General features: G+C 51.0%; 1 pseudogene; it reads left to right on the forward strand.

Moving 5' to 3' along the window:
- The first annotated feature begins 4,886 nt into the window (after positions 1-4,886).
- Positions 4,887-5,065, forward strand: LOC119966701 (annotated as a pseudogene).
- Positions 5,066-14,226: the final 9,161 nt, after the last annotated feature.

Raw genomic sequence — 14,226 nt, forward strand, 5'->3', positions numbered from 1 at the left:
GATGTGTTTAAAGAAAAAGGCGACCAGAGCCCCCTGTCTATCCTGACTGCGGAGCCTCTGTTCACGCTACCATCGCAGAGAAACCGGGTTGTTACGCTGCACATGTACAACCCCCACGTCCCCATGACTGATGTGCTTACGTTCCTCGCCAGGTACGTCGACTTGAAAAGTGACAGCATGCAACTAAAGGATACCTTCGGCATCTGGACATGCGAGCACCAGGTCAAGGTAACCCTGAGAACGAACGCCAATGGAACCATCTTGCACCCACCCTCCAGTTTCGCCATTGGAGGACACCGAGGCTACCTCTACTATGGGGGGCAGCCACGAGTATGTCACACCTGTGGCAAAGCGGGGCACATGGCCGCCAACTGCAAAGTCACCTTCTGCAAAAACTGCAAGCAGGAGGGGCACATGACAAAGGACTGTAAGGAAGACAAGAACTGCAACCTGTGTGGGGAGGCCGGCCATCTTTACAGGGCCTGCCCAAAACGTGGGGCAACCTATGCGCAAATCATCAGCGGCGGAGCCAAAAAGGCAACCACACAGGAGGTTCAGGCACCCTCCATCGACAAAGACACCACACCACAGAATACCGAAACTGTACAGCAAGGCCCTCAACAGAATGTGAAGGCCCCAGCACAGCCTGACAAAACAATCCCACTCCCATCTGGCGAGGAACACGAGACAACCGAGGATGGAACAAAGAGTGAAGAGCGCTGGGAAACGGCAGGCACAAGAAAAGCAAAGAGGAAAATAAAAAATGAATCAAAGAAACCCCCGACGGGGAATGGTAAAAAGCGGCAACTCAACAGCGCCGACAACTCCTGCGATGAAGGCGAGCAATCAAAGAATAGGCCTCAATCAAAGAGGCAAAGCACCAATGTGGGAGGGGATGCACAGAACCCCCAGACCACAGACAGGAACGAAAACAAAACTCAACCAGAGCACCAACCTCTGGACGATGGAAATCGGCCTGCAACCCCAACACCCGCTGACTGCCACGCCGGGCACAACGGCTACACCCCCACCCCCTCCACATTGCACATCCATCAAGTCCAAGGCCACACTGAGGACAATGGCAGCTTCCTAAACCCTGATACGGTGAAGCATTTTGAGAACACCACCGGCATGACGGGGAATTTTGAACAGCTGGAACAACCAACTGAAATGGACTCTGAAATCTGAGACTGGTAAATCTACTCTTTTTAAAATGGGTTTTAAAATCGCATCAATTAATGTGCGAAGTATTAAAGATACTTCGCGGTGTGTAGCCACACTCGGCTACCTAGAAAATGTAAGAGCCGACCTACTGTTCCTGCAGGAGTGTGGGATTCCACACCTCAGCAACTACAGGCGCTGGTCGAGCTGGTGGTCCCACGGGCCATCCATCTGGTCAGGAGGAAACGACTGTCGTTCCTCCGGCCTGGGTATTCTGCTACGGGGAGGCAATTTCACCATCTCCGACGTTAAGGAGGTGGTGGGGGGACGCCTCCTAGTAGCAGACGTCAAATACAAAAACACCCCTATCAGACTTATTAACGTGTATGCCCCAGCCGTAAAAACTGAGCGACTGGCTGTACTTCAGCAACTACCACTGCTGTTGGCCACCTCCATGCCGGTCATCCTGGGCGGTGACTTCAACTGCATCATCGATGCGGATGGACGATCCGGCAGAGCCGGCAGCAAACTAGACGCTACGTCCAGACTCCTGATGGAAACGGTAAAAGACGCCAAGCTGCTCGACGTCTTCAGCAACCCTGCAGACGGAGCGCAGCGTAGATACACATGGTCACGGCCAGATGGGTCCGTCCGTTCCAGAATAGATTTCTTTTTTGTGTCCCGTGCTTTCACGGTCAGGCCCACCGACGTCAAGCCGGTGTTCTTCTCTGACCACTGCCTCCTACTGGCTGACTGCCACCTGCAGGAAAACCAGGGGGTGGGCAGGGGGACATGGAAGCTAAATGTAAAACTGTTGACCCCAGAGAACCTCCAGGAACTCAAAAGGGATTACAAAGGTTGGAGAACCGTGAAACCCCTCTTTGAGTCTCAACATCTCTGGTGGGAAGCAATCAAGGGGAACATCAAAAGGTTCTTCATCCTCAAGGGCATACAGAAGGTGAGAGAGAGACGAGGGGTCACAACCAGGCTCCAGAAAAGCATGCAAAACTTACTCCAGCTGCAGTCGATGGGGGTTGATGTCAAGGAGGATCTCCAAGAGGTGAAGAGCCAGCAGGCCTCTCTCTACACCTCGGAGGCCTCCAAGGTCATCTTCCGGTCCAGAGTCCGCTCCGTGGAGCAGGATGAAAAGTGCTCACGCTTCTTCTTCCAGAAGGTACACAGAGAGACCTCTGTGATCAGCAGCCTGAAGGAAGAAGATGGCTCTGTAAAGACATCGCAGTCTGACATACTGAGGATCAGTCAATCCTTCTATGCCAGACTGTATGATCTGAAGCCAACAGACAGCACTGTTACCCAGACCTTCCTGTCGTCTATCACGGAGGTCTTGGACGACAACGAGGGGGAAAACCTGGACAAACCACTAACTCTGGACGAGCTGACAAAGGCCGTCAAGTCCTTTGAGACGAGTAAAACTCCCGGAAGCGACGGCTTACCGGCTGAGTTGTACTTGGCTCTGTGGGACTGGATGGGCCCAGACCTGCTGGAAGTGTACGAGAGTATGCTTCTGGATGGCAGCATGTCAGAATCCATGCGGAAAGGCATCATCACCCTCATCTACAAGCAGAAGGGGGAAAGGGAAGAAATTCGAAATTGGCGACCCATTTCACTGTTAAATGTGGATTACAAAATCCTAGCCAAAGTCATCGCCAATCGGGTCAAGTCTGCTCTGGAGTCGGTAATCCACCCTGACCAGACCTGTGCTGTACCCGGCAGGAAGATCTCTGACAGCCTCGCGCTGCTCAGGGATACGATCGCCTACGTGCAGGACAGGAGGGTGGACACCTGCCTCATCAGCCTTGACCAGGAGAAGGCCTTTGACAGAATATCGCACACCTACATGATGGATGTGCTCTCCAAAATGGGGTTTGGGGAGGGAATTCGCAATTGGATCAAACTGCTCTACACAAACATCTATAGCGCAGTCTCAATCAATGGGTGGGAATCAGAAAAGTTCCAGATCAAATCTGGAGTCAGGCAGGGCTGCCCTCTCTCCTCGGCCCTTTTTGTATGCTGCATAGAACCTTTTGCCGAGTCCATCAGGAAGGATCCGGACATGAGAGGGGTGACGATCCCTGGCAGCGGAGGCACGGAAGTCAAGGCCTCCCTGTACATGGACGACGTCGCCGTCTTCTGCTCGGATCCCGCGTCTGTACGCAGGCTCTTGGACACCTGCGACCAGTTTGAACTGGCCTCAGGAGCCAAGGTAAACCGCGGCAAGAGCGAGGCCATGTTCTTTGGGAACTGGGCCGACCGATCCTTTGTCCCCTTCACGATCAGGTCAGATTACCTGAAAGTGCTGGGGATATGGTTCGGAGCGGCTGGGGCATGCACCAAAAACTGGGAGGAACGAATCACCAAAGCAAAACAGAAACTGGGCTGGTGGGAGCAACGCTCCCTCTCCATTGCGGGCAAAACCCTGGTCATCAGGTGTGAGGTACTCTCGGTGTTACTGTACGTGGCGCAGGTCTGGCCCATCACTCGGACCTACGCCGCAGCAGTCACCCGGGCCATCTTCAAATTCATCTGGAGATCCAAGATGGACCGGGTCCGAAGAGACACAATGTACAAGCCTCTAGATAAAGGAGGGAGGAACGTACCCAACGCCGCCCTCATCCTGATGGCCACCTTTGTGTGCAACTGCATCAAGCTGTGCGTAGACCCCGGGTATGCAAACACCAAGTGTCACTACATACTGAGGTTCTACCTGTCCCCGGTGTTACGAAGGATGGGCCTGGCCTCATTGCCGCGGAACGCTCCAAGCAGTTGGACCGTGCCGTACCACCTATCCTTCGTGGAAAAATTTTTGAAGGAAAACACCTTTGACCACAAGGCAATGAAGCAGTGGTCAGCACGTAATGTCCTCGAGACCCTCAGAGAAAAGGAGACTGTGGAGGATGTTGGATGGTTCCCTGAGCAGACTGTCAGAGCCATCTGGCAGAACGCCTCATCACCAGAACTTTCAAACAAGCACCAAGACCTCGCTTGGCTGGTGGTGAGAAGGGCCCTCCCTGTCAGATTCTTCATGTACACCCGAAGGCTCAGCATCAATGCACGCTGCCCTCGGAGTGGTTGTGGGGGAAATGAAACAGTCACACACCTCCTTGTGGAATGTGCCTTTGCAAAACAGGTCTGGAGTGAGATGCAGTGGTATCTGTCAAGGTTCATCCCGAGCAGCTCAGTAACACAGGACTCTGTGCTCTATGGACTGTTTCCAGGGACCCACACCGAGACAGATATCAACTGCTGCTGGAAGGTCATCAACTCGGTGAAAGACGCTCTTTGGTCTGCCCGAAACTTGCTGATCTTCCAGTGCAAAGAACTGTCCTCGACCGAGTGTTGCAGACTGGCACATTCCAAGGTCCAGGACTACGTGCTGAGGGACGCACTCAAGCTTGGGGCAGCGGCCGCCAAGGCGCAATGGGGAAGACCACAGTGTAAGGTCTTACCAGCAAATGTACACCGAGGGGTTGGTAACAGTGTAAAACCCCTCGGTCCGGAGTTCTTTTTTTCCATTACCAGAATGTATGTATGAAAGAAACAAAGTAATGTAAATATTGAAAAAAGAACTGTAACTTATAGTAGGATACGTGTGCAACGTTATCCCAATGGAATCGACGACAAATGAATGTAACTGAGACGGAAATGTACAGTCAAGGTATTTTGAAATGTTCTGTAAAGATTAAGATAAATTTTATGAATAAAGTATATTTTTTAAAAAAAAAAAAAAAAATCTGTTCTTATCAGTTTAATATCTGATACGTCCCTTATCTGGGGACCATATATTAAATTGATTTTTGGAGCAGGGAGATGGAATAGGGGCTTGCTCCGTCCACTCCACGCATCAACCTGGTATTGCAGTACCTCCAGGAATGGTGCACACACCCCCTTTATGGGGAATTTCAAAGTCAAAAAACAGCTCAAGCCTACTTCATACAATCTCTTACTTCATGCCTCTTCTTACAACACCAGGTTCAAGTCCAACAGCTTTCTTTCAAACACCACCTTTCGCAGTGCACCTCCTTCCTCAGGTGAATGGAGACGTATCTTCCAGAAACATTTATATACACAAAGTCAGAGATGCTGGACAATGCTTGGAATGCCAGCATTTGCAGCTAATCAAATCATTACACATCCAGGGAGAGGGATAATCACAGGTTAAAAAGCTGTCAATTCACCTCTTTATTCACAATTCACACCTCTTTAACCTCTGATTATCCCTCTCCCTGCATCTGTAATGATTTCATTACCTGCAAATGCTCGCTTCTCGGCCTTTTGGCTAAGATCAAGTGTAGCGCACTTGATCGGCGGAAGCTAAGGATTTCGATCTTGATGTCGATCGTGGATTGGAGAGACTGAAGACTGAAGAGACGTTTAAGCTCGGCTGCTATTGGTGGATCTTCATGCTGGCCTAAACCTTGGTTTGGGCCTAACGCCGGTACAGTCAAGAGCCAACGTCGGAGCTATGACCACTGCTGCATCCCGACCACCAGGCTGGGGAGTGCGAAACACTGTCCGAGTCACAGTCAGGAAGTCGGAAGGGAAGTCGCCTGTGGATCGAATCTTCTTCGTGAAGCGGGTACTGATCGACTGCTGCGGGTTTCAACCAACAGATATCTTTGCCTTGCAAGATTTCCCCAACAATGGTTACTTCGATGTCACCTTCAGGAATGTAGCTGATTGCATCAAGTTCTTGGATGTGTTTAAAGAAAAAGGCAACCAGAGCCCCCTGTCTATCCTGACTGCGGAGCCTCTGTTCACGCTACCATCGCAGAGAAACCGGGTTATTACGCTGCACATGTACAACGCCTACGTCCCCATGTCTGATGTGCTTACGTTCCTCGCCAGGTACGTTGACCTGAAAAGCGACAGCTTACAACTAAAGGACACCTTTGGCATCTGGACAGGCGAGCACCAGGTCAAGGTAACCCTGAGAACGAATGCCAATGGAACCATCTTGCACCCACCCTCCAGTTTCGCCATTGGAGGAAACCGAGGCTACCTCTACTACGGGGGGCAGCCACGAGTATGTCACACCTGTGGCAAAGCGGGGCACATGGCCGCCAACTGCAAAGTCACCTTCTGCAAAGACTGCAAGCAGGAGGGGCACATGACAAAGGACTGTAAGGAAGACAAGGACTGCAACCTGTGTGGGGAGGCTGGCCATCTTTACAGGGCCTGCCCAAAACGTGGGGCAACGTATGCACAAATCATCAGCGGCGGAGCCAAAAAGGCAACCACACAGGAGGTACAGGCACCCTCCATCGACAAAGACACCACACCACAGAATGCCGAAACTCTACAGCAAGGCCCTCAACAGAATGTGGAGGCCCCAGCACAGCCTGACAAAACAACCCCACTCCCATCTGGCGAGGAACACGAGACAACCGAGGATGGAACAAAGAGTGAAGAGCGCTGGGAAACGGCAGGCACAAGAAAAGCAAAGAGGAAAATGAAAAGTGAATCAAAGAAACCCCCGACGGGGAATGGTAAAAAGCGGCAACTCAACAGCGCCGACAACTCCTGCGATGAAGGCGAGCAATCAAAGAATAGGCCTCAATCAAAGAGGCAAAGCACCAATGTGGGAGGGGATGCACAGAACCCCCAGACCACAGACAGGAACGAAAACAAAACTCAACCAGAGCACCAACCTCTGGACGATGGGAATCGGCCTACAACCCCAACACCCGCTGACTGCCACGCCGGGCACAACGGCTACACCCCCACCCCCTCCACATTGCACATCCATCAGGTTCAAGGCCACACTGAGGACAATGGCAGCTTCCTAAACCCTGATACGGTGAAGCATTTTGAGAACACCACCGGCATGACGGGGAATTTTGAACAGCTGGAACAACCAACTGAAATGGACTCTGAAACCTGAGACTGGTAAATCTACTCTTTTTAAAATGGGTTTTAAAATCGCATCAATTAATGTGCGAAGTATTAAAGATACTTTGCGGTGTGTAGCCACACTCGGCTACTTAGAAAATGTAAGAGCCGACCTACTGTTCCTGCAGGAGTGTGGGATTCCACACCTCAGCAACTACAGGCGCTGGTCGAGCTGGTGGTCCCACGGGCCATCCATCTGGTCAGGAGGAAACGACTGTCGTTCCTCCGGCCTGGGTATTCTGCTACGGGGAGGCAATTTCACCATCTCCGACGTTAAGGAGGTGGTGGGGGGACGCCTCCTAGTAGCAGACGTCAAATACAAAAACACCCCTATCAGACTTATTAACGTGTATGCCCCAGCCGTAAAAACTGAGCGACTGGCTGTACTTCAGCAACTACCACTGCTGTTGGCCACCTCCATGCCGGTCATCCTGGGCGGTGACTTCAACTGCATCATCGATGCGGATGGACGATCCGGCAGAGCCGGCAGCAAACTAGACGCTACGTCCAGACTCCTGATGGAAACGGTAAAAGACGCCAAGCTGCTCGACGTCTTCAGCAACCCTGCAGACGGAGCCCAGCGTAGATACACATGGTCACGGCCAGATGGGTCCGTCCGTTCCAGAATAGATTTCTTTTTTGTGTCCCGTGCTTTCACGGTCAGGCCCACCGACGTCAAGCCGGTGTTCTTCTCTGACCACTGCCTCCTACTGGCTGACTGCCACCTGCAGGAAAACCAGGGGGTGGGCAGGGGGACATGGAAGCTAAATGTAAAACTGTTGACCCCAGAGAACCTCCAGGAACTCAAAAGGGATTACAAAGGTTGGAGAACCGTGAAACCCCTTTTTGAGTCTCCACATCTCTGGTGGGAAGCAATCAAGGGGAACATCAAAAGGTTCTTCATCCTCAAGGGCATACAGAAGGTGAGAGAGAGACGAGGGGTCACAACCAGGCTCCAGAAAAGCATGCAAAACTTACTCCAGCTGCAGTCGATGGGGGTTGATGTCAAGGAGGATCTCCAAGAGGTGAAGAGCCAGCAGGCCTCTCTCTACACCTCGGAGGCCTCCAAGGTCATCTTCCGGTCCAGAGTCCGCTCTGTGGAGCAGGATGAAAAGTGCTCACGCTTCTTCTTCCAGAAGGTACACAGGGACACCTCTGTGATCAGCAGCCTGAAGGAAGAAGATGGCTCTGTAAAGACATCGCAGTCTGACATACTGAGGATCAGTCAATCCTTCTATGCCAGACTGTATGATCTGAAGCCAACAGACAGCACTGTTACCCAGACCTTCCTGTCGTCTATCACGGAGGTCTTGGACGACAACGGGGGGGAAAACCTGGACAAACCACTAACTCTGGACGAGCTGACAAAGGCCGTCAAGTCCTTTGAGACGAGTAAAACTTCCGGAAGCGACGGCTTACCGGCTGAGTTGTACCAGCCATCAAGGAACGACCCTAGGATAGGGGGGTTCAAATCACATCGATTGGGAAAAGGCACAATCGATCCCTAGCAGGTGAGGAAGCCCGCCCCAAGGGGCACGGACCTCCTGGAACCTATAAAAAGAAGGTCCCGCACATGGTTCGGTCTCCTGTCTCCGGCCTCCGACTCCAGCCTCCAGATCCTGTCTTTTACACCAGCCGTCGAGCAGCAGCCATCGATAAGTAAGTGCCAAAACGACGATCGCTACCTTGACCCAGGCATTACTTATACCCGTGCCGACCAGTAGTATCAAGAAGTTGCAGACCAGAACGGAACGAAGGCCTTGTTCCCTGACCTTGCCTGTTCCTTCTTAGATAAGTATTAGTCGTTTAATGGTAGAGAAGTAAGTTAGTCTTTAGCGTGTGCATGAGTATTTATTATAATTGTTATAATAAACTCTAACTGTTTGGACTTACTAATTGGTGTATAGCTTTATTGCTTTGAACTTGACCTTGATCCTTGTGACGGTGTCTCTTACAGCACCTGGCGACTCCAGAGCATAGAAATAAGAAACAGAGCCAAGCGAGTGTTAAGCACACTTCCTCTGTTGGAGGAGTGTTAAACACACTCGGAACATAGAGAAAGCCTTACCCGTCTTTTAAAACATTACCTGAACATCCCCTGTTCCAAATTAAGACAGAAGGAGGAAATGGCCATGCAGGCAATGGAACGCCTCATGAATCCAGAGCAGTTCGTGGTCGCAGCGACCAGCAGTAGCAGAGTAGGCCAGTGTCACGTGTGGGAACTGGAACTCCGCAAGTATCTAAAAGGGAAAGGATGGCCCCTTTGGATTGAGTTTAGTATGAATGAGGAGACAGGTCCCGGGAGTATAGGACATACTTGGTGGGAAAACCTCTCTCAAATTCATAAGAAAAATATTAGTAAATCACGCAAGCCGATGGCAATCGTGTCCTGTTTGGCACAATTGCGAGGCACTGAGGAGGTCGTTCGGACGCTCCGAGCAGAGTTAGAGGAACGAAACAGAATGAGTAAAGTGGATGTCAGGGACATCGAAAAGGAAAACCTCGAGCTAAGAGGGAAGCTGGCAGAGAAGGGTAGAGAGGTAGATGGTGCCAAGAGGGCACATCAGTCATGTCTAGCACATCTGAGCAGTTCCCAGACCCAATATGAAAAAGCCTATCAGGATGTGCAACGTGCAGTCCTGGTACGAGATGAATCAGAAAAGCAGGTAGAGGCATTGCAGACGCAATGCTCTGACCTAAAGGCAGCTTTAAGAGCATTCCACGCTGCCACCACTGAGCAAAGACAGAGCACAGTGGACCACGCAAAGTGTAGGAAGCAGATTGCGGAGCTGCAATCGCTGCTTTCAGTGCAGAATGGGTTCCAAAGCACCTTTGGAACACAGTTAGATGAGGAGAATGCCCCAGATTGGCAGGAACTGAGCGAGACAGCGCAGCGCTATGTTCAGGGAACATGTGCACCAGCAGCGCAACAAAAGAGGAAAGCACCCCAACCCCCCACAGATCAGATAGCACCCGCACCTATGAACCCAGTCACCACCCAAAGAAAGGCAGCCACAGACGGCGCACCCAAAATCACCTACACCACCCCCTTAACTGTAACGCAACTCAGGGACGCGTGTGAGTAAATCACTCCGTTTCTCCCCACCGCAGACCCCCACCAATTTTTCGCAAAGGTAAAACAGCAGGCTAGCATGTACGGCCTGGACGAAAGAGAGCAGGTTAAGCTCACTGTTTTGAGCTTTGACCCATCGGTAGTTGCAGCCCTCCCCGACCCACAGAACGTTGGAGGAGGCACACTAGAAGAGATGCATACATCCATTTTAGATGCGATAGGATATAATAGAGGAGACCCAGTTGAAGGCCTAAATAAATGTAGGCAAAAGAGGACAGAGCATCCCACAGCATTTGCAGGAAGGCTGTGGATCCATTTCACTGCAGTTTTTGCCGAATTAGACCGAGCGCATTTAAACCGAGACAACATGGTTAAATGGACCCGCACCATAATCTCCCATGCCACAGATGCAGGACAGAATGCTTGCAATAGTTATGACCCTTCAGAGGAGGCCCATAATGAGAAATGGGTTCTGAAAAGATTGTCCCGCGCTTGGGAACAATCTGTCCAGGGCAAAGTTAAAGTGAAGACCCCAGAGTAAGCTCAGGCTGCAGCGGATATTCAGGCAGTGAGAGCTCACCAAAACCCCGCATGGGTAAACGAAGGGAAGAACAGCCCTCCACAGAAGTCACAGGAATGCTACAACTGTGGTCAATTAGGCCATTTTGCAAAAGAATGCAATGCCCCACAGAGATCACAGAGAGGCCAGCAGACAGGCACTCTGAACAGGAATAGAGCGAAGCCTATCCATAGTATAGGGTTACAGTCAGGACAGATCAATGTGGACGGAACGGACTGACAGTGTTCGGGCTCCCCCACTTGGGTCTGTGACACCCTCTGGGACCAATCCGGAAGGCCGGTAGTCACAGCGAAGGTTAGAGGGAAGCCCATAGATTTACTTTGGGACACAGGAGGGTCCCGCACCACAATTAATTCCACCACCACAGCACAGGCAGACACGTGGCCGACCACATCCACAATTACACTCAGCGGATTTACAGGTCACTCGCAGCAGGGACACATTACAGCCCCCGTAGCAATTCAGCTAGGGAACATCTCCACCAGACACCCCATTGTTTTAGTTAATCTGCCCCGCACAGCAGAACACATACTGGGTATTGATTTTATGAATGCCCATAGCCTGTCGTTCGATCCAGTAAACCAGTGTGTCTGGAGAATGGCAAAATCAGACAGAGCACCCGCTACTCTCACAGTAGGAGAGTATGCGAATCGGATTAGCGCAGTAGGCGACTATTGTTTCGACTTGACCACGCTTAGTACAGACAGACAAGTTAGGACAGTTTTAAACCGACACAGGACAGCATTTGCCAGTCACCGGCATGACTGCGGCAGAATGACTGGACAAGTTCAAGTTACCGGACCTGACCACCGACCACAGAAAAGTACCGATGTCCCCTCGAAGCAGAGGGAGAAATTGGAAAGGTAATAGGGGCCTCACGGTAGCATGGTGGTTAGCATCAATGCTTCACAGCTCCAGGGTCCCAGGTTCGATTCCCGGCTGGGTCACTGTCTGTGTGGAGTCTGCACGTCCTCCCCGTGTGTGCGTGGGTTTCCTCCGGGTGCTCCGGTTTCCTCCCACAGTCCAAGATGTGCGGGTTAGGTGGATTGGCCATGCTAAATTGCCCGTAGTGTAAGGTTAATGGGGGGATTGTTGGGTTACGGGTATACGGGTTACGTGGATTTAAGTAGGGTGATCATTGCTCGGCACAACATCGAGGGCCGAAGGGCCTGTTCTGTGCTGTACTGTTCTATGTTCTATGTTCTAATAGACAGCTTATTAGCAAGGTGTACTTAGGACAGTAGCCTCGACCAATAATGCACCTATTTGGCCAGAGAGAAAGCCCGACGGATCATGGCGCCTGACCATCGATTATCGGGAGCTCAACAAAGTAACCCCAGCAGTAGCCCCCACGGTAGCAACAAGTCCCGAGACCATGCTCAAACAGGGACTCCACTCAAAGTTTTTCACGGTTTTGGACATTAGCAATGGCTTCTGGTCAATCCCATTGGCAAAGGCGTGCCAGTACAAATTTGCCTTCACATTTAAAGGACAGCAGTATACGTGGACATGCCTCCCACAAGGATTCCACAATTCCCCTTCCATTTTCCACCGACAGCTGGCAAATGGTTTAGCAAAATTTTCCCGACCCGAATGTCTGGTACAGTATGTGGACGACCTATTACTGCAGACAGACACCAAGGCAGAGCACATTACGCTTCTGGCCGAGCTCCTGGAACTTCTGAACTCAATCGGATGTAAAGTTAACCCCAGAAAGGCCCAAATATTAGAGAACAAAGTGATGTATTTGGGTACAGTCGTCATGCACGGCAAACGCGAGATCGAGTTCAAAAGAATTGAATCGATTGTCAAATTGCCCCTTCCCCAGAATGTTTCAGCCCTCCGGTCGTTTTTAGGACTGGTTGGTTACTGTCGGAAACATATCGATGGTCTCGCGACAAAGGCAGCCCCACTCTCAGACCTCCTTAAGAAAGGAGCCCCATGGGAATGGCTTCCGCAGCATACAGAGGCTGTGGAAGAGTTAAAAACGGCCCTTAGCACAGCACCCGCATTACAAGTCCCAGACCAACTCTCCCCCTCTGCAATAGAGGTAGCTAGCACAGATCTGACCCTCTCGGCCGTGCTCCTCCAGGAACGGCACGAGCAGCTACGACCCGTGGCTTATGCCTCCAGACTTTTAGACCCCGTAGAGCAAGGATTTTCAGCCTGCGAGAGGCACCTCCTAGCAGTTTTTTGGGCAGTTCAGTACCTCTCGTACATTACCGGACTCAATCCCATCACCATTTTGACCGAGCACACCCCCACACAGGACGGTTCAGTGAGCCAGATAAGAGCAGCTAGATGGACGTTACTGTTACAAGGACGGGACATAACAGTTAAACGGAGCAGGACACACACATTTTTAGCAGACAACCTCCAGTATCCAGGACAGCCCCACGAATGTGAAATTGTAGCACCCCTACACAACACAGGACCCTTCATAGCAAAGACACCCTCCAGAAAGATAGGAAATTCAAGCTAGAGCCCCCAGCACACAGACACGTGTGCCCCATTAAAAATATACGTGGACGGTTCATCCACGGTTTTAGATGGAGAACGCATCACTGGATGCGGGATCTATGTGGAGGATGCGCAGAGTCGCGCACTACAAGAAATTTCTTTAAAATTACCAGGTCACTTAGGCGCGCAGGCAGCAGAGCTCGCAGCCATCGCATATATAGTGGACCACCCAGATTCGTTTCCCAGCCCGGCAGACATATATTCGGACAGTTTATATGTTTGCAACAGCTTGACCGATTTTCTACCCCTGTGGAAGACACGAGGTTTTGTCTCCGCAGACGGGAAGCCCCTTCCATCAGCCCCATTACTCCGCCATATCCTAGAGAAAGCAAAGGATAGGACTTTTGGCATAATTAAAGTTAGGAGTCACCATAGGTCATCCCCCCCTGGAAATGAAAAAGCCGACGCACTGGCAAAAGCAGGTTCCAGGCGAGGTCACTTTTGGACACCCCCAGCTAGCGCACCAGCTAGCGCCCCTGTGAGTGCAGTTCAGGTCTCACAGACAGATATTAAAGATTTAGTTGAGGCACAGAAACAGGACGGAAATCTCAGGGAGATTTTTAAAGGAAACTTTGTGGCCCAGTATAATAGGTTCAGACACGCTTTGACCACACATGAGGGTGTGATCATCAAAGACAAACTGTATGTGGTTCCTGAACAGGATAGGAATCAAATGATTGCCTTATTCCATGACAGTCATGGACACCAAGGGATCGACCCGGCCACAAGACACCTCAGACAACTCTGTTGGTGGCCAAACTTACGAAAAGATGTGACACACTACATCGAGAATTGTCTAATTTGTGCACAAAATAACCCGGAGAGGTACTCAAAGAAGGCACAACTTAGCCATACTCGCCCCGTTAATGGCCCCTGGACTAACCTCCAGATCGATTTTATAGGACCATTGCCCCCTTGCAGGAATGGCTAGAAATATATTCTGGTAGTTATAGATACCTTTACCAAATGGGTAGAGGCATTC

This window comes from Scyliorhinus canicula, chromosome 5 (assembly GCF_902713615.1).
Source record: "Scyliorhinus canicula chromosome 5, sScyCan1.1, whole genome shotgun sequence".
Lineage (NCBI taxonomy): Eukaryota > Metazoa > Chordata > Chondrichthyes > Carcharhiniformes > Scyliorhinidae > Scyliorhinus > Scyliorhinus canicula.